Source organism: Trachinotus anak, unplaced genomic scaffold (genome assembly GCF_046630095.1).
Source record: "Trachinotus anak isolate AG129_WGS33_773 ecotype Australia unplaced genomic scaffold, CSIRO_AGI_Tana_v1 ptg000013l, whole genome shotgun sequence".
Lineage (NCBI taxonomy): Eukaryota > Metazoa > Chordata > Actinopteri > Carangiformes > Carangidae > Trachinotus > Trachinotus anak.
Window position 1 is genome coordinate 25,289,632 of NW_027273864.1, and position 22,869 is coordinate 25,312,500.

Genomic DNA, 22,869 nt, shown 5'->3' on the forward strand with positions numbered 1-22,869 from the left:
TCCTAGAGTTAAAAAATCTTCTGCCCGCTGCCTTCTCCTCGCTGCTGATATTAGGTCCGACTCAATTCATGCCTTTAGATCTAAACTTAAAACTTACTTTTATGCCTTGACTTTTACTTAGATGAATATTCTCTAACTACCTCAGACGTTGTACCTCAGTCTCAATAAATCAATCATACCCAGTACGTACACAGTATAGCCCAGGACGAAATTACTGTGAACTTTCTGAATTTGCTGAATTATTGTAACCTCCTGTTTGTTTCTCATGCACAAGTGCCCAACCTGTGTGCCCCACTCCTCCTCTCTCTTTCCTTCTTTCTCTCCCCCTGTTGTTCTCGACAGGTCCTTCTGCCCCGAGCTGCAGAGTTACAATCTCCAATTGAAACTGCCTCCACAATCCTGCTCAACACCTGCTGCTGAATTATTGAAGAGAAGGTCTTGACCTCCTCCAATTGGAAAGTGCCCTGCGATAACTTTTGTTGTGATTTGGCGCTACATAAATAAAACTGGATTTCATTTGATTTGATATTGTGTAGGAAATGCAACCCTTTATAAGAAAGTGTTGTTAATTTACTTATTTGTTAAATAGCAATGTTGAAAATATCAGTAAAATGTTCACAGGCAACTTGTTTGTTTTCCACCAAAATGTCTGATCTCACAGAGCAACATCCACTTAAAGTGACTCCAGCATTAATAAACTGTCTCATGGTTCTGTTCAGACTCTGACATCACTTGGTTCAGGTTGGAGAAAGATCCTGGTCTGGTTTAATACTGAAAAAGTGACTTCAGACACAAACTGTTTATTTACATTTAACCAAAACCATCCTCTTTCATTAACCTTAACCAAAGAGCTTCTGTTGCCTAAACCTTGATCACTTTAACCCACATAAAACAGCCCTTCAGCTTTCAACAGCTACAGCTCCGATGAGGTTTTGATGACATGCCTCTGGTCTTTGAGTAGTTGGAGCTGTAATTCTTCAATGTTAATGTTGTAAATAACTGCTTCTTTATTTTCCTTTAACTGACAAGCTGCTCATAATTCACAGCCTGGGAGTGTAGGCAACATATTTATCTGGACAGAAAACATTTTTTAAAAAAGTTTTTTTAGTTTTAGTTTTTTTAAAAGTTTTTTACCTTTTTGAAAAAGTTGGTCAAATAAATCATAAGCTTGTAGAAGAAGCTTTGAAAATGAAGTTTGTCTCAGACCGGGATTACTTATTAGAATTATAGATTAAAAAAAAAAAAAAAAAAAAAAAAAAAAAAATATATATATATATATATATATATATATATATATATATATATATATATATATATATATATATATATAAAAAAGGGACTGTCCTAGTGTTACAAATGAGCCCATAGGTCGTCTGTGCTGCAGGTTATTATGATCCATAGTTACGTAGTTTATAGAGCGACAAAGTCTACGTCAGGAGGAGGTTGTGGTGGATGGATGGGTCAACAAAACACAGGAATATGACACAGGAGAGCTGTGTTTGATTCCCATGTGAAAGTAGAAGTTTATGTTGTTTCTATCATCCACAACTGAACATTCAGCAAAGTTAACCATGTTGTTATTACTGTAACCATGACAACAAAGATTGTCTAAAGTTGAGAAAGTACTGATATGAACCCGAATCGCTCTCAGTGATGACCAGTTTCCTATGGGACTCATCAGCCAAAACAGACGTTTCTTATCAGTGGCTCCAAAACAAGTGAAGGAAATTGTTCTGAAGAGAGAAAGGGGAAGTCTGCGTGTATATGAATATTAAACAGAGAGAGAGGGAGAGATGAAGAGGGAGGAAACACAAAGAGGGGCATGTGGACAGATTCTATTTCACGGCCATATGGTAAATCATTGTAGTGGATTTGATTACCAGGTGCGCAGGCCTGATTGATTCTGGCCAACAACAACTCATTCCTTTAAAACCTGATTGGATTAAAACACTGAGCCAACAACTCATTCCTGGAAGCTGATTGGATTAGAAACAGCAGCCGACTGATTTAAATCATGTCGCCTGTTACTGGTCAGCGGCGATGTCAAGGACGACACGCTTGTTAAAAAAAAAGTCCTTGAGATGTGTGCATGTGTATTGAGAACCACAGTCTTGGTGTCACTTCCTGTCAATAGCCCCTCTAGCCTCGGTTTTCTTTCAGCCTTTCTTTCATCAGTCATTCTGAAAAAAATGAAGGATGTTCCTGGGGTTTACTTTCCATATTCTAATTATTCTATTAGAGTTACAACAACAGTTAATTTGTTAGCATATAAAAACTACAGCTCCCATAAAACTGGGTGCTTGAATATAAAAAGCTACTTAAATCATTTCAACTTGGTTTCGTCCACATCTATAAAACTCACCAAAGTCATTTGTCAGCTTTCTAGTTGTAACCTCTGCCGTCTAAAAGCGTGTGTCCTGCTGTTATTACAGACATATCTGAGCTGACTCACCTCTACAGAGCAGCCGTGGCCTGTGGGTTAAGGGAAAATTGTGTTCATTTGAGGCTATTAAAAACAATATTTTCAACATTTTTATTTGGTTGCTAATGTGATTGTGAAAAAGTGTGTGTGCATTCAGACATTAGTGATACGGTGTGTTTTCATGCTGAAGTCAGTGTGTGTTTCTGTGCATGCATGTCAGTGCGTCCATTTGGCTGCACAGATGTGTTTTTATGCACTGAAGCGTGTACACATGTGTTGCTGTGGTTGGTCTGGTGTGGGTGTATCTGTGTGTGAGTGTGTGTGTTTGCGCTGTGACTAACAGCATCAGACGATGATGTCATGGCATGGGATGGCAGGGAGAAAGAGAGAGAGAAAGTGACATCACTTTCAGTATGTGTGTGTGTGTGTGTGTGTGTGTGTGTGTGTGTGTGTGTGTGCCTCTATTTAAAGACAACGGAATCTAGCAGGAGGAAGAGGAGGGGTGAGAGACAGAGAGAGAAAGTCTGTGTGAGAGGGAGAGAGAGATAGTCTTTGAGAGAGGAGGAGGGACAAAATAAAAGATAAAAAGCGGATTTAAATTTTATGTTCCCTTTTTAGGCTCCTTACACTCTGACACAGAGGATCAGCGAGAGTGGGCGAAAGACAGAGCAGACAACAGGAAGGAGAGAGCGAGATGCAGAAACAGATAGATAGACAGAGAGAGGGAGCGGGAGGGAGAGGGAGGTCATTTTCTGCCATAAGTCCGTCCCATCCAGCCAGCGCTGTTGATAATCACTGTAATTAAGTGGACGGGCTAATGCTAGGATGCTACGGCTAACGCTGCCAAAGAAAGTGAAGCCAGGATGCTGGAGCTGCAGCGGTTTACACTGAGAGCCAAAGTGTTGAGGATGGCAACACAAAGCTTAAAATAGAAACGATCTGAAGACAGCAGCCACAAGAAAGATAAAGTTCCCCTTCAGCTAATGCTTTCAGTGTTTGAGATTCACTCTCGTGTTAAACTGCTGCTGGGGTCAGCGGCTTGATTTACATGCTGAGAATGGGACTGAGTGCCGGTGCTAGTTGAGAGCAGAGGTCATATTCACTGAACATCGTGAGGCCAAAAGTGGAACAATTTAGAAGAGAGCTCTAAATATACAGGCCGTGTCGTTCCCTTTCACAGCTTTGGTCATCATTTCTCTCAGTTGTAATTATATTGAAGTCAATAAATGAATAGCTGAGATTTGTATGCTGCTATGAAAACATTCTGAAGAAATTTGAAAGGTGATACCATCAGGGAGGTTGTAAACAAGCAAACAGATTCTCTAAAGTTTCTTTTTTTGGAGGGAAAACTGAAAGACAGGATGCCTGAAATATCAGTGATACACCCCCATTACAAAGGAAAATTGCAGCAAACCACAGCAAATGCAGTGTGTGAAAAATGATTTCAGACATTCTTAGACAATCTTCAAACTGTGATATTTAAATAAACAGATTATGTATTTTTACTTGTACCACCCTTATTTACACCAGTGGTTCTCAACCTTTAATTTGTGTTAAACTCCAGTACCAGAGGAACCAACTGCGATACACAACCCTTAAGACCGAGATATTTTCCTCACCTGTTCAGAGCTGTGCTGGAGTTAAAGGGCTGCAGTCTGTGAGGGTTGGTTGACTGGCTTGTTTGGATTTCAGTGCTCAGCTCCATTAATGTTCACCTGTGTGTGATGGAGCATGTAGTATTAACTAAATATTTTTGCATTCATGTTGCAAAGCTAATTAATAAGTTATTGAATCCAAAATGCAAAAGCTTCTGTGAAGGTTAACTTTAGATGAGGCAAGTATGTGTGCAGTATATCATCCATTCATCCATCCATCCATCCATGCATAAACATTACATTATCAACAGCGTACAAAGTGATATATACTATATATGTTTAATCACACATGCAACTTTTAAAAGAGGTTTTTCACAGGGAAGATGGGGGAGAGAGAGAGAGGGGATGACACGCACAGGGCCCCAGGCTGCAGTAAGGACTGAACTTAAATGGTATGCAATTTACCAGGTGAGCCACCATCACACCTGGTTTCTCATTTAGATATTTTAAAATGGAGAATTTTTTAAAATGCTGAATAATCATCTGACTGCTGATGTTTGTTGCCCTGTCACTGTGGTAATAAACTGCCAAAAAAATTAAAGCTTGTAATTATAAATTACATATATATATTTACACCACATGTATGGTGACTATGCCACAACTTTTCTAACACACATATTATGTAGAATCTTGACTTCAAAAGCATCTCTTGGGTGTGTGATGTGATGTGCTTGGATGTTGGTCCCATGTGGGCAGCCTGCACTTCTCTGTCAGCCATAACTTTACATACAATAGCCCCCCCCCCATTCGAGAATAATGTAGAGAGAATGACAAATGTTCAGGGTTGTGAACAGGTTTGGGGCTGTCCAATCAGGTTCCTTGTGGGTAGAACAAACATCCTGCAAACCAATCCATTCTAAGGCCGAACTATTTGCATTGTGTGCTTAGCATTTGCATGATGTCGATCAGTGTGTGTGTTTGTGTGTGTGTGTGCATGCGTGAGTGAGTGAGTGAGTGAGTGAGTGAGTGAGTGAGTGAGTGAGTGAGTGAGAGAGAACTAAAAAGGACATGCTACCTGCTAGAGAGTCGATTTGTGTCTAAAATGTTTTCAACATGTCAGCTCCATCAGTTATGTGTGTGCGTTCCTATGTGTTTGTGTGTTTTGTCTCAGTGAATACACTTGCATGCTTTCAAATGTGTATAAATTTCATCCTGGTATGTCCCAGTGCGTGTTTGTTTGCATGGCAGGTAAATGACAGTAGCGACCTTGTCATATTTAGTCATTGCTCACCAGAGACACAAACACAAACACACACACACACACACACACACACACACACACACACACACCATCATTGCATGTATAAACAAATTGCATGTGCATAGGCAGAAGCACAGAGCCTTTAACAGACACACACATTGGCATGCATACACAGGCCTACACACAAACTCACACACAAATAGAGCGGAAAACATGTGCTGCCTGCATACACAGACCGATCTGCCAAGAGCACTTACACACAGCTAAGCTTACAGGACAGACAGGCACATACAGAGACAGACACACACACACACACACACTCACTCACTCACTCACTCACTCACACTCCCACACTCAGAAAAGGCTGACTCCGTCTGGCTCATACACACAGTCACAAATGTCGCTTGGACATGAGCATCTAAAAAGGATATACACGCACGTGACTGACTGGGTGTCCGGACGGAAACAGATACATACACACACACACACACACACACACACACACACACACACACACACACACACACACACACACACACACACACACACACACACACACACACACACACACACACATCCATTAAATGAACAGCATCCAAGTGGAGAGAAAACAACAGAAACACTGGTGAATTAGTGACGGATGGTGATGAGAATGAATTATGTCTGTAGCTCAGTGATGCTCCATTTATTCACAGCACGCATGCACACACACGCACACACACACACACAAGACACAAAATACAGTGTGATTCTTCTGTCAGTCAAATGAAGACAGACTAAGAAAAAGAAACGAGATATGGAAAGAGAAAAAACAAGGAAACATTCACATGATGGAAAGTTTACACAGACGCATTAGGCAACAAAGCGTATTTGTTTCTGAGCTGCGTGAAAACGCTGTAATTCATTTTTTTTTAAAGACCCTCCTTGAATCTGATGTTACAACACCATTCCCTTTCATAGCCTTAACATGATGCGTGACACAAGGTTTTCCCACCGGCCAGCAGTGTCAGATTAGAAAGCTTTGTGGCAGACTGCAAAACTGTGAGGACGCATACATTTATTCCCCCTTGTAAATGTGAGCTGAATGGAGCAGCGTGGCGTTCATGGAACTGCGTGAAGTATCGGCATTATTTCTCTGTTAGTGTTCACTGTGATCGCAGGGGAAAGGAGGGAGGGAGGGGCATGCACATCAGAGTGAAGGGAAGAAAATGAAGCCGCTGACACGTATTGTTTAGGTATTTTTAAGTGCAAGTATAGCACACAGTGACTGAACAGTAAAATGATTTTAACATTCAGCCGAGCAGCCACGAAGACAGTTTGAGGAAAATAGCCTGAATCCCCATTTTGAGTTGCTTTCAAAAAAGCTCTGCGGCGACTCCATGACAATCAATCTGAGGCGAGTGATGCCAATCACTGAGAGAGCTGTGCAATGTGCTCTGAGAATTAGACAGTCCCCTGACAGACAGGTAGAGAGACGGAAACACAGGCCAGTGGGGAGACATGTACACAAAGACTCAATAAGAGAGAATGACACAAAGACACAGCCTACATCCTGTATTCTGTAGTGCACTGGAGTCATATTCACAATTTATTCACTTTTTTCTTTACTTTTTAAGATATTTTATATCCTATTAATTCTTCCTTTACTTTTCCAAATTGTGTTATTGATAACACTGTCTGTCTTCATTCATTAAGTCGACTTTAAATGTTTAAGAGGATTCAAAAAAGAAAACTTCATTGATCTTTTGGAGTACATGTCCTCAGTCCCAACCAACACCTGCTAACATCTAAAGAAATAACCCACAGGCTCCACAGTGCAGAGGTACCCAGCAACAACACCATATGACAAAACATCCAAACACTACAAGGGCACAACCCACGCATCAGTGTGTACATACATCATTAAAAAATAATCAGTAATTATCAATATCACCTGATGTGAAAACTTTTTGGCCATATTGCCCATCCCTACAATGTTCAAAATAAAATATATACAGTGGTATTGATATGGGCAGTACATATAATACACACACATTAGACAGTGATAATGCAATTATGTGAAATACTGTGAACTGGAATACCATGATATAGCATAATACATAATAATGAAAATACAATAATAAGAAAATACCAGTGGTGAAATATTATTATTAAGTGATATAAGTAACAATATGAAATGTAAAATAAAATATGATGACATATGTTATAATTTCTTCTGAAATAGAAATAATACGAGTGACATGTGATCAGAGTCAAGCTGCAGGTGTACTGTTGCCTCCAAAGAGTGGTCCACAGATATTGTTGTACACTTGTAATAGTCACTAATTCTAGACTTTACAGTGGACTTTTAGATTTCCATTGTGTTGCACTTACAGTCTATGACCTCACCTTTAATAAATTATTATTTGTCCAATTTTGTTTCTGCTTGTTTCTCTCTGCAGTGACCTAGTTTTCCTATTGGCTGTTTATGTCTGGTATTTATGCATTGTACACTATAAGCACAAATACATGCATGCCTACTGTAGATGTCCAGTGCATGCACCATGCAGGGAATGTATAAGTCATAGAGACGCCTGTAATGGAGAGAACTACACACATTGCTGAACTGGAATGAGAAACAATAGCAGAGCCAACAGAAGAATGCCTCTGGCTGTGGTGTTGAGCCTCGCAGCAAATCCACATCCAGACCAAAAAACATAACCAGTCCTGCATAACTACACTCAAACAGCTGAAATACACTGTAGAATTTAAGTATCATTTAATAAATGTGTTCTTTTCTTTTACAATTTATGTAGAGTTGTGAGGTTTCTTTTTAACACACGGTGACACAAAGGCAGTAAGATGGAGAAAAAGAAAATCTTTCAAAAGATGATAAAAAGATGCAGCTGTGACATTTTTGCTGTCTCCCAGGCCACTGAATGAGAAAAGGCAGACAGTCAGACAGAGTCAGAGCTCAGACTTTATTCAAATGTCATTCTCTGCCAGCCAGGGAATATTTGAATACCATAACAGGATATGCATATCACCTGCTGTGGACTAAAGCACAAACAGACCCACGATGGATTAGACCTTTGGATCACATCTGGTATTGACTCCTGCATAATACAATAGTAGTCTGAGTAGACTACTCAGACTGCTGTATACTGCACAGCACAGGTGTCAGGAGCTTCCTCATTGTTGTTTCAGGTGTCTCAGCCACCATATTACTAATCTGCTACATTTACTCTTTTCAGCTACTGAGAGGATGGTTGTTAAAAAGAGCAACATTTTAATTTTCCCCATCAAACTGGCTAAATCTGCTACTGTACGGGTCTATCTGATCATTTTTGATATTTACTTCTGTAAATTTCTATATTTATTAATATTCATTGTTACTTTTTTGTGGTAGAGAAACAGACCCATATGCAACTGTAATATATGTACACATATTGAATTTACATTTACAAAATGTAAATATAAAACATATTTATGAATAAATATAAAAGAAAATGAAAACACACCTAAAAATCATGTATAAAACCTATAAGAATTTGGAACAATTTCATATATAAAGGCCATACAATCTTTATGTTTATGTATGTATGCTTATATTGTACACATGTTACAGAAATATATATCCATTCCAAAGCCTGTCAATTATGTTAATATTATATACAGTGGGTTAAGAAAAGTCTAAGACCACTTCCCCAGAATGGGAAGATAGATAATATATACATATACAATTTTCTTATGTATTTTGTTTTAATAAACTTGCATTTAAATTAAACATATTTTGTTAACATATATGGTTGCAACATGTTATACAGTATTTAAATTCATCATACAGATATTATAAATATATGTGCCTATACAAATTTTACAATGGGTATTTCATATATGTTATAAAACTATATGTTATATATCCAGAGGATTTATATATTTGATAATAATATATCCCATTATAGGTGACATATATGGCAACAAATAGTCTAAATTAAATGACCAAATACATTGTTGGTCCACGCCCTGCAGAATAAGCAGCAACACAGTCATTTCAAATGTGACAGTTTTCAGTTTATCAGTTTATCAGTTTTCTGATTATATGAGACTCTCCTCCTGTAAAAAACGAGCCCACGCCATATATTGCATTTCTATATGGTGAGTTGTGCAGATTTTTAGTCCAGAAATTGTGGTAGCTGGTGCACACTTCATTCCTCTTCTCTTCGACTTAAACTTCTATTTCCTGACTTACGAGGATGGTGAGGAGGTTTTCTGTTGTTTTGTTCAGTCTATATTCCTTCATGATTCTTGTGCTTTGAAAATATCTCTCACCAGTAATTATACCTGACACCAGAATTTCATTTAGGAAAATGGAGCAAATCTGCAGGGTCTCAATTAGAGGGAAAGTGACATCCATCTTGATTGCAGACCTTATTTAGTGTGTCTAAATTCTCTCCTTCTAAATTAGTCATTGTAAGTTATCCTGGTTGTGTACACGGTTTTCCCTGTTGGTCTAGCCCACTGCAGCCTCCTCAGACACTCATGCTCATATAAGTGGCAAAGGGACTGTAGGCAAATGCTGTGGGGATGACCGGGTGCTGTAGGGGGCTGCACATCAGCTGGGGGAGGGCAAGAAAACTATGTAATGATGTATGCAAATTACAGAAGCAAAGTTCTCTGCATTGGCAGTAGATTATGTTTACTTGTGTTTTCCAGACCTAGAGAGCAATTTTCAAATCTTGTTGGATGAGGCACACACACTCAGTCCCCTCCAAGTTTTAAAAGAATAAAAAAACCTGATATAACTTATTCTTATCAACGCTGTCAATCACAATTGTTTGCAGAACATATGAAGTTCTCCTTCAGTTAAACACAACAAATAGGAAAATGTGTGTGTCATTTCACACTTACACAGTGGGAAACTGCATTAACAAGGTTCCAAGTTCATACACTGAGATCATTTATATAATGAACTTTTTTTTTTTTTACTTCAAGATAATCTCCGAACCCTGTTTCAATTAGATAATAACACAATAATAGTAATTCTGTGGTGTCAGGTTACTGTGCAGCAAAACATGCAAGACAAACAGTTCATGTCTTGTTTCCATAGACAGCCAACGCTGGTTTCTTTTAACTATGACCATGAATAATCTGCTGTATAAATAACCTATGGGCTAGTTTTTTACAGGATTACTGTCTTGTAAAATCAGAAAACAGTTTTTATAATGACTCTGTCGCTGCTTACTCCACAGGGCATAAACCAACAATGTATTTGGTCATGTAATTTCGACGAATTGTTGGATGGACACTGAGATGGACACACTTAACTGCTATCGTGTCAGTGGCCAGACACTCCTATTCAGCAAACAGGAAAAGGGCGTTGTCACAAGGCCAGCAAGAGAGTCCAGATATGAATGCAGCGGACGACTACGGATCTAGTTTTTATAGGCCTGTGCATGACTTAAATTAGCCTTGACTACTACTGGCCAGGGTTGGAGCTCAGAGTCACCTAGATTACATCAACACACTGTCCTGTGTGTGTGTGTGTGTGTGTGTGTGTGTGTGTGTGTGTGTGTGTGTGTGTGTGTGTAAATGCACTTCTATCTTTGTGTGGACCAGTTTGTGTTAGGGTACAAGGCTAGCTAGAGAATGCATTATGTCAACGAGTGTCCTCATAAAGATAGAAGCACAAGTGTGTGTGTGTGTGTGTGTGTGTGGACGGTTAAAGTGGGAACACGCAATGGTTTATGAAATGCAGTGTGAGTTATGAGTGTGCATGGAAGGATATCATGAGTAATATATGACAAGCAGCCAGTATACATGTGTGGCATTAGAGCGTGTGTGTATGTGATATGTGTGTGTCCGTGTGTGGGAGAGTTTATGGGGTTACATGCCAGGTCACCATGTAATCTCCTCTAACTGCCCCGGCCTTGGCTGAAAGAGCTGAAGACGCTGCAGCGTTCTCTAATATCATGACAGGGAAATATTTATTCTGCTGCCATTTATAAATCATGATGCTTCTGCTTGGAGGCCAGGAAGAGAGTGTGTGTGAAGGTCACAAGAGCAAAAACATCATGGTTTTATTATCATCCAATAAATATTTTCATATTTGTGAAATGCTGAAAGTGTGAGCCTCTCCATGCTATCAATGTATCATTTCTACAGTAAATTCAAACTAAACTGTCTTCTATATTTAAGAAGAGGTTCCCAAAATTCAACATAACTATTCTTTTTGAAGTTTTAAGTGTTTTGAAATCAGCCAATAATAATCCTCTTTTCTGTATCATTTTAACTTCAGAGTCCAACAAGTCTCTGTAATTCATATTTATCTATTCTCTCTTTGTTTGTATTAGTAAAAATCCTCCATGTATTTCCACTCTTTAAAGCCACTGTGTAAATTTCTTTTTAAATGAATCGTAGCACATTCAAGTTATTATAATGTCACAGTTTTTTGATTGGTTGATTTGATTTGATTTGAGTGGTGGTTTTTGTGCTGCTTTCAGATTTGCAAGTGTCTGTTTGCCACTTTGATGTGCCAGACTGCCTCATTCTCAAACACCACAAAGAGCTTCAAAATGTCTAACTTTATTATGTAAACTTGTTTAAACCCAGACGCTTGTAGATTTTACATGGCATGTGAAAGGACTCAGTTTTAATGAGCAGCTCTAATACTGGATTCAGAAAAAGTTATTGAACCCCAAATACAAAGGGCAACAGACACCGATACACACACATCATTGCAGCATTATGCCGACACATTAGAATACACCACAGTCCTATTGTCCTGCATCAGCTGCTGCAATTTTATCAAAACTCCACTGAACTGCTTCATCTTAAGTTATTTAAAGTGCTTAACAGATGATAAAAAATAATATAAGCAATAAGACAGTACACAGGTAAACATTAAAGTACTTGATGCAGTAACTGATGCACTCAAGACAAATAAAATAGATAAAAATCAATCAAAAGAAAAAAAACTACTAGAATTGTTGACTTGTGGTTTTATGCTTCCACCAACCAGCCAAAGTGCAGGAAATATGGTCGCAATCTCCCCTCCCCCCAGTTGAAGCACTGAATTATAGCCGGAAGTGTTTTTACATAACATTATGATGTCACTGTGAAGTTGACCTTTGACTTTTTGGATATAAATTACTTCATTATTTTATCCTATTAGACATTTGTGTTAAATTGTGTCATAATTAACGCATGATTTTGTCGGTTATGACCAAAAACGTGTTTTGAGAAATTGTTTTGAACAATATTAAAACAATAATTAAAGGTCCCATATTGTATAAGTGAGTTCTCATTGTCTTTTTGATTATAAAGTAGGTGTAGGTTCTATATCAATACTGTGAAAGCAACAAAGCCTCAGTCCACAGAGAAATGCACACACCCAGAAACTGAGCTTTAAAATGAGCCGTGAGGACTTTTGTAACTTTGTGATGTCACAACAAAGCAGTCAGCTCTCAGCCATTCCCAACTGGTCCCACCATCCAACCTTGCAGGATTTGATTTCTCTGACTGTTTCCCGGAAATCTGATATGAATTTATCTATTTTTTTTTCATGATGCCAATAAAAATTATGTTCAAAAGATCAAGAGGTTCACATTTCGAGGCATCAACACTTCTGTCAGATTCTGATGACTCAGAGCATAAAAACTTGAGCCTGCTTCAACAATAGTTTCTGCTCGGCACTTTGAAAGCATTGTGCCTGAGGGACTTCTTTTGTCTGTGCGACAAAAACAACATACGCCATGTGTGTTGCACTTGAGTGTAACATATAACTGCAGCATGTATGTCGATACATTTCATGTATTTTTCATTCTTTTTCCAGGCTACATCGCCTAATGCACGGGAGCAAGGTTATCATGGCTGCTCATAAAACAGGTCAGCTGTCTAATGCATTACAGCACAGGAGTGAATTCACCTTGCTCCTGTGGGGTAATTTGCCAATATGGACGGATCTTGGCTGAAGATGAATTTAGTTACTACAGCAGAGGCTGTCTGACGTGAATGCTTGTTGAACCATTTTGCGAGTTTCTCTTCAGTGTTTAGTTGTGATGCTTCCTCTTAATCTGTCTCCCTGCCCTCCCCCATTCTGCCTCTCCCTCTCCGTATGAATATCCAGCTCTCATTCAGCCATATTTTCTCTGTCTGCTGCAGGAAAAGTCGCTTTCAATTGTCTCCTTAGCTTAAGAGCCACTTCTCTAATCTCTGAGTGTGCATGAATGTCATCTCTCCATTTCACTTACAAAGCCACTGGCCGCCGGAAAGTAACGTCAGAGGGAGGAGGAGCAGAGGTGGGGCACATCAACCATGTCTGTCTCTATCTTCTGTTGATCTTTCCAGATTTATTTCCTTATCGGGCCAATAAATAAAACAAGGGGCCCTCAGCTGGCCCCTGTAAGCCCCAAACAACCACTTTCTGTCCTCTGGCCATTAGGCTGCTGTTTTTTTTTCATACACACGCACTTTATGTTAGCGAGTTACCAAAAGAGAGAGACGCTGACAAAGAAGCAACTGTCATTCCTGTAACTCTAACCAAGGATAAGAAAACAAGAATTTACGAGGACATTTGAAACCAGCCATCGATAGTTAACAGTTTTCAAAACTCTGTATTATGTGGGTATTGTAACATGTTTGAAAAAAGCAAACGATCCTGATCAGTTTAATAGAGAAAAATGTTCACAGTGATTTCAGACATTTACATTAGTTTATTTACAATTTACACTTATCCTGTGTTTAATGAACATTTTGATATCCATAAGAAGATATATTAGTGGTTTTAAGAACCAAAAACCATCCCAATGTAGTTTTACATCTCCACACCTCCTCCTCTCAGGCTTCTCTCTGGAGCTCTAGTATCAACAGGTTAATGAGCCAATCAGAAGAGAGGCTCTGAAAGTAAAAAAGTGAAGTGTATTCAACAAGCAGGCATTAATATGGGAAACACATTATGTGTATGTATGTATGTGTATGTTTACAATTACAGGGCCAGCCTCTGGCTGACTGTTTTCTTAGTGATCAAATAAATTTGTAGCAGATTACACTAAGAGAAACTAAATCCTGCAAGGTTGGATGTTAGATCCAGATGGGCTGGGTTTGGGGCATGGCTGAGGACTGTGACTGCTTTGTTGTGATATATCAAAGTTACAGGAGTACTGACGGCTCATTTTAAGGCTCAGTTTCTGAATACAGGCTGTGTTCGTTTCTCTGTGGACTGAGCACTTTGAGACTTTCACAGTTTCAATATTGAACCTAGACCTGCTTTAAATCTCAATTTATACAATATGGGACCTTTAACAAAAAACACCATCTTTCCCTAACATTAACTAAAGTGCTTTTGTTGACCCATCCACCCCACCACCTCCTGCTGACTCCACAGCCATGAAATAAGCATAGTGCTTCATTCATTCAAAAAATGCATTTCCACTGAACATAATCCAGCCAGCGAATATGTTTCCTAAAAAACATATTCGAATGGCAAATGAATATAGGATTCAATATAGGGTTAGAGAAAGCACTTAAAAAACACAGTTGAATTTAATAGCTATTTAAAAATGATTTGATATCAGTCCCCGACAAGCAAACCATCTTGCTAACCCAGGGGTTTCAAACTTTGACACTTTGGAGAAGTGTGCCAAGTAAGCAATTAGCAGTTCCTGTTTCCAGTGAACACATGCATGTAGAGAAAACTAGCACTGAAGTAATAAGGAGCATCGAGTTATTTCTTAGCAGATTTATGGAGATTTATTTGCAATCGACATAAGTAACAATGATATTCTTGGGAAACATGACTCATGGTGAATCTAAAGATAGGTGTGTTACATCTTTGTGTTCGGATTTGACTGAAGTACGACTCTGAGGAGCGTGGTTTCTGACAAATTGAGGCTTTCGGGTGCTTAATTTATTGCCTCCATGAGCTTTGTGTCACAGGCACTGCTACGTCTGCAGCTGCAGCTGCTGAATGTCTTGGTGAGTGGGGCCAAATGAGTGGGTCAAACTACAATAACTAACTTCCTGTTGTTTTCAGAACACCTTTATGCACCTGTTCCTTTCAGCTCGTGCGGTACCTTTACTCCTACCAGCTTGTTCAACTCTGCTGTTCACAGTTTGAAAACCTCTACTAATCAGGGGTAGACATTTATCATAGAAAAAAAAAAAGACCAATTTATTAACCAACAGCATCCTCAGATGCCAGTATGCAATGAACAAGATATATTAATGCTGTGTTCAAGATGACAGTAAACTTGTGGGAATGTTAGAGTTCCAAAACACTTAAATTCACATTCAACTCAGAAAACAGTTTGGATGCCCGCGATACCATCACCACATCAGTAACTAATTATGTAAATATCACTGAAGCTTGAGTAGACTAGTGGGCTCATATCAATTATTACAAAAACTGTAATGCTGACAACTTCACTAATATATTAAAATTGTAAGTATATCACATGAAACAGGAAATTACTAGTTAGAGACCTCCTCTGATGAAAATCAAGTTTTTAAGTTGTTAACATGTCCGTATGATATTTTTTATATAATACAAGGCATATCATGAGTGAAACCATATGTAACAAGACTAAGGAACCAATCCCAAGGCAGAGATTGTATTAGAACAACCACCAACACTGTGTTGGCCCCTGCCAGTTACAAACAAAAACATAACCACAAACATAACCAATCAACTATGCTAACCGTTCTGATATGTCTTGCAGTCGCTGATTTTAGTGCGCAATAAACTCTTCAAAAACTCCTGAGTCTGGGTCTGACTGAGATACAAACGTGTGGCTGGGTTCATATTGATACATGCTGCTGTTTCACCTGTCAGCCTAGTATGAGCAATGGTGGGGGGCAGGGCATAAAGCCTGATCCAGATTTTTTAAATAACTGATTTGCTTCCAGCCCCAGTTTTTGAGTTTGCATTTTTTTCCCCCACTTTTTATTTGGGAATACCATGTTAAATATCTATCATAGAGGAGTATTTTTTCATTGTTTAAAACATGCCTGGAGAGGAAAAAAGTCAGTTTGTAATTTATGTTTTTCCAACGTATCATAAATGCAGCATAACACATAAATACAGGATGACATCAAAGAATGGCAGAAACACACTGGACTGACGGCTATGATTATATTGTTATTGCAGTGACTCCCTCCAACAAAAAGACATTATGAGGAAAAAAAGGAAATCGTCAAGATACACAAGAGGAAGATGGTGCAGGTTAATGAAGGCTGAATGCACCCAAACAGCAAATTGTGTTTCAATACAACAACAATTGGCCAATAATTGTGCCTCATACGTAAATATACTGAATTAGCTACCTCTTTCACACTATATTTGGTATCTCAGTAAAAGGTTTACACAGGCCTACATGTTGTGTTTAGGTAACATTAACACTCACACGACTAAAGTAAGAAAACAGTGACACACCAACATACAAAGGAGGCAGCTGGTGTGATGGAGCAGCAACACAGAGGTAGGGAGCAGAGGCTTCTGGGCACTAACAGGCAGGAAGTAATGGACTCTTTATTGCATTAGATGCTCCACAAAACCAGAGCAGTCATTATTATCCAGCTGAGATCCTGACACAACCACTGATAACTGGATCCATTAACCCGACTGGCTGCGCACCCATTAATCACAAGACATTTTAAAATAGTTAATTCATTTCTCTTGGTATTTTGTGCTTGTTTTTATTGGGAGCAGGGTTTTTAGTCATGTTTTTGGGTCTGAAGGATATTATTTATCATTTGAGATTTTGATCCTTTGTGGTTTTATTTAACCAGTGCTAGGTCCTTCAAGGTAAAAAAAAAAATTAACTAAACTATGGTGACGAACAAAAAGTCTTTTCTGACGGAACGAGTCACTCAATGTGAAAGTAAAAAAACAAAAAGTGGTGCCTTAGCAATGCTACCTGCAAAATCCTCAACAGTAGATAAAACTCAGTCATCACAGAAAGCTCCAACAATCAATATGCCTCACACGTCAAAACAATCTAACGCTCAGGAAATGAGAATGTGAAATAGTCCACTACAGGATAAAAGGCTCTCTCAAGCAACTTGCATTACAGTGGAAGTGAAAATGGAGAGAACGATTTTACAATCCAACTTTGGCAAGCAGAGAGGCAGAAATCCCCAACTGCAATGCTATACTCTTTATCGCCTGAAACCGTGGTGAGAAAAATACCAGCACAGCATGATGCAGCCCCCTCATTCAATTCTGTGAGACCACTCCATTAGTAGAGCATGTTGCAGTTGCAAAGATTTCTGGGAAAACAAAATACAAAAACAGTGGAACCTGTTCAGCTTATGCTGTAACGCAATGCAACATTTTCCAGCAAAGCACTATGTTAATGGGAAAATATGGGCAAGTTCACATTACTGGCAGATTACTTTGTAACATGAACTGTGTGTATGGTGATTATAGCAACAGAGGTTAAAATGGATGATGAGGACTTTACAACTTTACAGAATTGCTTCCACATGGTTTTATAAACCACTGTACAGTGTTTTGGGGTCTTTGCTAGTCATTATATTGGAAAAGTTGCCCTCCCTTAATGTCACTTTATCCTGACAAGATGTACTGGACAGTTATTGGTGCCTCATACCTGTTGAATCAGGCCATTATCAGGCTAATTTTGTGTAGTCTGTGGAGGCCAAGCTGTACAGGCCAAGTGATGGCCAGTAAAGTTCAACCACAGGCAGCGCAGACAAGGGAGTTCAACAAGGAGCTAATAACAATCTCTCCCACAGCAGCACATTCCTTCCGGCAAGAATAAAACATTCAAAGGAGATGACTCATACTTGAGATTTGGAGAACCAACACAACCTCTGGCAGGACAGGAGATAAAATGTTAACACATTTTTCTTAGCATCACTTCCTTTGGTGACTGACTGTTTCCACTTGATAAACTGAAGATGTAGCAGCATGCTCAACAGCACCTACACTGAAGTCAGTCTAATGAAGCTGTTCTGGTTGGTCTCAGTGGGAATGAAGGCCCCCCACCCCAGACCTTGCAGTTTAAGTCTTGCTCTGTTCACAGAGACAAACACTGAAGCACATACAGTTTGCTCCAACAGCATGTTTTAGCAGACTTCTACTCTTGCACTGTGTCTTTTCGGTGTTTGAAACCCAAGTGAAACGAGGTGTGGAGAGAGATAGGGGTGTGCGAGATTACTTGTCGGGCAAATTGCTTGCACATCAGCTCCTTTCTGTTCAGTTCTCTTTGACTTAACACACAGTCATCCTCTTTTTTTTTTTTAACCTGTCCTCTGCAATTTCCATTAACAGCAGAGTCAGACCGTATGAAACACAAAGAGAAAGAGAGAGCAATGGAGCAATAAAAAGACACAACGATTGATGGATGGACGGTTATTTCAACGAAAGACAAAAATGTCAACCTTACGTTGGTACAAAATGAAGTCAGAGGATCATTAAAGTAATTGGAATACATTGTCTGAGAATAAAAATTGTCTTTACTAAACAGGCTTGAGTGATATCCAGCCCAAACATCGCAATGTAAGATATTATTGAACATCAGCCCAAGCCTAGTACTGACTTTTGTGCCATTCCATTTCATATTTCACTGAGCAAGTGAAAACTGACTTGTTGGTGGTGCTACAGAAAAGTCTGACTCCAACCACAAAAGACCAAAAAGGTCATTTGTCCCTAACCTAAGATACATGTCCTGGGAACGTACCAGCAGTAGGAGTACAGGACCTTCATTGTTTATCGTAACAATAATAAACACAGTTCAGTTGGGCTTTGGAAAAGATTGAGTACTAAAGGTACTTCCATAAGATAAGAACCGTCATTGTCATGGTTACTGTCATAAAAATAAATGTGGTTAAGGTTGTGAAATGGTCATCGATAAAAGAAACAACTGTTTGAAACAGGAAATGACCAGCAGTCATAACAGCCATACGGGTGATATTTCAGGAGACACTCCTATCAGAGGGTTTGAAAAAAATTACATATATGGTAGTTCAGGTTGGAGGACTTGTTGTGGATATCTGAAGTTAATTTAAGGGCAATCCATCCAGTAGTTGTCCCAATATTGCACCCTGAACCACAAATGTCAGGGGTCATCAAAGTTAGACGGATTTGTCTTCTGGGAACCACAAATTTCATGACAATCCATCCAGTAAATATATTTCAGTCTGGACCAAAGTGGCAGACGGACAAACCAAAATCGCCATTCTTCATGCCGTGCTGCTAGCATGGCTAAAAACATTTTTTCAAAATGAATATCCTCAAGATAAAAATATTATAAAGAAGCTATATAATATGTATTTAGATACATGCAATTCAAATATAAAGGTGAATTAAATCTCCATGTATTCATTGATTTATAAACTGATACAAAGACACACACACACACACACACACAGGACCTGAGAGCACGGAAGACAGTATGAGAAAGACACACACATACACACACTCTCACGTATGCATCGCACAGTCTCGGCAGGTCATGAAGGTTATGCAGTGGCAATGTCAGCAGGAAATGAGCTCATATTGTACCGTTGCTCCTTCACTTGACTCCGTGACCCCCAACACCTCCTCACTGACATTCCAGGTGATGTCTCAAAAATTAAACCAGCGGAACGAAGGAACCAGATGAATAAAATGCCAGGAACATATTTAACACAGTGACTGGGAAACAGCTTTAAGAAAAAAAAAAAGTCTCATTTACAATGCATGGCTTATGAAATGCTAAGCTAGAAGTCACACACAGTACTGCCCTTTGAAAAGCTAATCCCATCCCGGATGCCCCCAATACGCCCTTTAGCTTTAAGTGTAAAGAAGTTTAAGTGGGGCAGAGCAGATCTTATATTTATTGTTTTGTCTGTCCAACTCTAATAACTCCTAGTATAATATAATATGCATCCATTCAATCCCATTCAAATCAGTTTATCTGGATATCTTAAAATATATCTGTGAAAGACCCAGACTGTATAAAAGACATTTTTGATGGGCGATGTCAAATTTCAGTTTAGGCATTAAAAATAAAGCCAGGATGAAAAATCCAACACTTTCTGTGGCTGAGTGAGCTCTGTGCCAGATGACCCAAATCCATCTGATTTCTGCTTCCACTTTTTTCTTTATATGAAGACAAGCTGGGCTGTTTGAAGGTTTTGTATTTCACACACTAATTGGTAACTGAGCAGAGAAGAAAAGAGGAATAAAAAAATAAATGAAAATAAAGAGTAGTAGATAAGAGAGAGAGAACAAGACAGCAAAGCTGATTTAAAAGGAAGATGGAGAGAGAGAGTGGAAAGACAACAGGCTTACCGAAAAGTAATGGCAGAGAGAGGATAGAATGAAAGAGGAAGAAAAGGGAAGACAGAAAATACAGGAAGACAAACAAAATGTGTGCTCTTTTTTTTCTCACTGTAATTATGGCTGACATAAATGGCTTCCGTGTGTGTGTGTGTCTACTTGTACTTGCTACATAGTATACAAAGTAATTTTGGGAAAGTGAGGACATTGTGGCCGGTCCTCACTTTTTGAGACACCTTCAAATCACATTTTGAGGGTTAAGACCTGGTTTTAGAGTTATGGTTAGAATTAGGTTTAGGTTAAGGTTAGGGTCAGGGTTAGGATTAGGCACTCAGTTGTGATGGTTAAGGTTAGGGTAAGGGGCTAGGGAATGCATTATGTCAATGGGTGTCCTCACAAAGATAGAAGTACAAGTATGTGTGTGTGTGTGTGTGTGTGTGTGTGTGTGTGTGTGTGTGTGTGTGTGTGTGTGTGTGTATGTGTGTGTTTGTGGCTGGTCCCAGACTAATGACAGACCCATGAGCCGCTGAACTCAGATGCCAGGTTAAAGTAACATAAACCAACCCCCCCACCCCCCTACACACACACACACACACTTGTACTTCTATCTCTGTGAGGACATTGACATTGATAATTGATAATGCCTTCCCTAGCCCCTTTCCTGAACCCTACCCATCACAACTGAATGCCCAACCCTAATCCTAAAACCAAGTCTTAACCCTCAAACAGCCCCATGCAGGTGTTGCAGAAAGTGAGTAAAGGCCAAAATGTCCTCACTCTTTTAGGGAAGTACTTGTTTTGGCCATCATTGATGGTATTCATTCACAAACCCCAAACCATAATGTTAAAATGAAACTGAACACTAAATCCACTTCTTTCAGTTGGTAAATTACACAGTGCAGTCTCTCTGGAAAACTATGTGTTGGACCTCGTCTCTGCAGACAAAAAAAAAGAATGGAAAAAAAAAAAATCTGCATAATCCACAGCATACCCTGAGACACCTCCACCCCCAAACTACAATGCACTATCACATTCATACACCTTATTCCTTCACTCTCCTTTGCCTCTGCTGGAGCCTCACTTAGTTAAGGTGACATTCAAAATGAATGAGAACCATTTTTTTGGCCATGAGTGAAGCTGGAGACTGAAGTCATTGCTTTCAGTTTGGGGTCGGGAAGAAACTGACTTCGGGTTGTACATGAAATATAAACTGTTATTGGCCTGTAAAAGGAGAGTCAATCTACACACTGTATGTAACTACAGTTCTGTGAACTGTGGACGTTTACTGGTGAAATCTGGAAATAAAACAACTGAAACTTTTGAGTTTTGACTTTATGACAGGTTTGTTTGTGTTTTGGGTTTTTTTTTGCAAACAATCCACATTTCCATTGTGGTGGCCTTGGCTTTGCTTACGCGGGCCCGGACAGTTCTATCATACTACATCTTTAAAGTATTCAAACCACTTTCTAGTGTTTGGTGTTGAAGGTATGAGTATGTGACTGAGACAAGACCCTTGGCGGGTTGCGACAGGTTTGTTAAGTTGATGTGTAAAATCCAGACCTACAAACCCAACCCTACCCTTAACTTATTTCTAATCTTAACCCTCAAACCAAGTCTTAACAGGCCTGTAAAGAAGTAAGGACCGGCCTTGCTTTCCAAAAGTGTCCCCACTCTCAAGGACAAAAGTCTCAAATTGGTCCTCACAAAGATAGAAGTACAGGAGCACACACACACACACACACACACACACACAAGCAGAGACACACACATTGTGACAGAGGTTTAGATTCCACCGCCTGTTCCCAAAGTAAACTGACAAAGGTGTGAACACATGGCTGGCAAAAGAGGAAGCTGGTACTGGGCAGAGAATAAAGACAGATTAGGGACCAGTGAAGAAGTACTTCTCTGTTTCCTTCATGTCCACAGTTTTCTCAGGGCTAAGAGTTTCAGCAACACTAAAGTCACAAGGGAAGAGATGGATGAATGGAACGAATTGACTGCATAATCACTGCAGGCGTTGTGAACTGAGTTGAAGTGGGGTTCACTCAAGTTGACGCCAAACACTTCCAGGCAAGTTAACATGGTGGGATTTATCCAGACAGAGACAAAATATCAGCTGATTTGTATTTGAGACAAGCAACAACTGATGACACCTACACACAAAGTTTATGAAAACATTACTCAGCAAAGCTGACAGCGGCGATATCCTGAAACCTTCTGTGACAAGTTTAAACATTAACACACTGTTAAAGTGCTGCCTCATGCTTTCTGAGTGACATGGGATCAAAAATGTCTGCATATCATTTTCAGTGGTTATTTTTTTCAAGTC

General features: G+C 39.3%; 1 protein-coding gene across 2 annotated transcripts in view; it reads right to left on the minus strand.

Moving 5' to 3' along the window:
- The window catches only part of pcbp4 (poly(rC) binding protein 4), a 246,319-nt gene that overhangs the window by 173,193 nt on the left and 50,257 nt on the right, over window positions 1-22,869 (minus strand). The window lies entirely within an intron of this gene.